The 2,032-nt window shown below is 31.2% G+C and overlaps 1 non-coding gene across 1 annotated transcript; it reads left to right on the forward strand.

The window, feature by feature from the left end:
* Positions 1-1,534: 1,534 nt before the first annotated feature.
* On the forward strand, positions 1,535-1,667 carry LOC126031470 (small nucleolar RNA SNORA51). The gene has a single exon (XR_007503336.1). It is a non-coding gene; the product is annotated as a small nucleolar RNA SNORA51 (small nucleolar RNA).
* Positions 1,668-2,032: the final 365 nt, after the last annotated feature.

Raw genomic sequence — 2,032 nt, forward strand, 5'->3', positions numbered from 1 at the left:
AAAAAGAAAGAGAGACCAAGGCCTGCCCAATGTGGGAATAAGATTAGAAAAATTTCCTAGGTCTCTACGAGGACAAGGATCAGAAAACAACAAGCAAACAGAGCTCATAAACAAGATGCATGGCTTAATGTAATATCTGCTGTGAAATTGTACCTTGAAAGAGTATGGATATATGCTTTGAATATGTTAGCTGAAAATGTATAAATTATGTGTGGACCCCATTCTCAAAACGTCAAGTCCCTTTGACTGGCAGGCTCTCAGCGCTTAAGTGTTAACTTAATTTACTTATCTGTAAAACTAAGAAAAATGATTTTTAATAAATATGAATGGTTTCAAATATATGTCTATGTTAAGAATTTGCATAAGGATGTGTTCTTATAAGTTCTGTTAGACATCATTTCATAATAAAACTTTAAATGATACTGTTAAAAACTATCTATCCTTATACTGTTCTCTCTGTTAAAAAACCCATATTTTGTTTTGTTCATCCTTCAATCCACAGCATTTGGATTAATTTCTCCAGATAATTAATATTACTTACTTAAGTATTCATCTTCAAGGAATAAAAAAAAATCACTTTAGTCATTTAAACACAAGACTTAAAGATCCTCTTCTTGAAGAGAAGAAAATAAGTTGGAAATAAATAAAACAAAATAACAACTCCATTATGGGATTAAATACCTAAGGAGATAACTACCATTGGTGGAAGTTGCTGTGTAGGAACTTAATGCAAAAAAAAAAAAAAAAAGTAGTGGAAATACTCAGAGAGAATGTGGATAGAATATATTACAAAGTCAAAGTAGAAAAACTTCAGGAGTAGTAGAAAAGAAATTATGCTTTAAAAGCTACCCAAATAATTGGAGGAATAAAATCTGGAGAATGGGGAAATATATAAAGTCTTGAGATTTCTGTGATACATTTTATAAAAGGAGATAAAGAGTTATCTCTTAATTTTTATAAATCCAAGTAGATACTAGTGCACAGAGAAAAAGGTCTAGTACTGGATTATATCCAGACCAAGTATTTCCAGTTGGTGAAGACCTAGAGAGAAACACTATAACAGAGTGTCTTGAGGGAATTTACCAAGGACAATTAAATAGTGTACTCTCCTAGGAAAAAAACTTTAGGGAAAAAATGTATTCAATACTGAAACCACATCATTTTTTAAAATTTCACTTGATATGTTTTTCAACAGAGATAGAAATTATCACAACTTATTTTTCTTCCAAAGTTTCTAAGTGTGGCTAACTGTTTAACCTAGCATTTGTGGATAATTTTGAAAACTCTAAGATAAGTATAAGGATATGTTGTACTTTGTAAAATAAAGGCTGAATAGCTTTGAAATTTAAATCATGTCTGATCAATCAATATATGCTGTGACTTTGTTATTAGAAAGCCTGTTTAGAGTACAGGCTTGTGTGGGGTGGGGAGGAAGGACACTTGGAATATTGGTCATGGGAATGTTGCACTGGTGAAGGATTTTATATATATATATATTAAAAATCACAAAAAAGTAAAGAAAAGACAAAGACAAGGCTTCCCAATTCTTACCACAAGCTGTGTTCTTTATACTGACTGTATAGAAAGAGGAGGTATAGTAAATGTACCCCATATACACCTCAATCCAGGCCCTTTGCCTGGTCTGTATTGTGAATTGGGGAACAAAACTATAAATAAAAATAAATAAAAAATAAAAATAAATAAATCTTAACTTCTGTGTTCTAAGTTAACAACACTCATAAGGCTTGTGACTGGCTCCAGACAATTTCTCTTCTGACTATTGAAAGATATTGCTTTAAATTTTATATTATCAACAAAGGGCAATTTCTATTTAATTCCCAGGCCACACTTGTGAGAAACATAGCTAAATTCCAGTTTTCTTCATTAGACACACTTTCAAATTATTAGTTCATTTCATCAACTGTCATCCACTTTTATTCAGGAACTGTAAGATGGTGATGCAATTCATTTATAGAAATCCACGTGGAACCAAATTCTTTATATTAAGTTTAAGCTTATCTATTGCACAGAA

This window comes from Suncus etruscus, chromosome 1 (genome assembly GCF_024139225.1).
Source record: "Suncus etruscus isolate mSunEtr1 chromosome 1, mSunEtr1.pri.cur, whole genome shotgun sequence".
Taxonomy (NCBI): Eukaryota; Metazoa; Chordata; class Mammalia; order Eulipotyphla; family Soricidae; genus Suncus; species Suncus etruscus.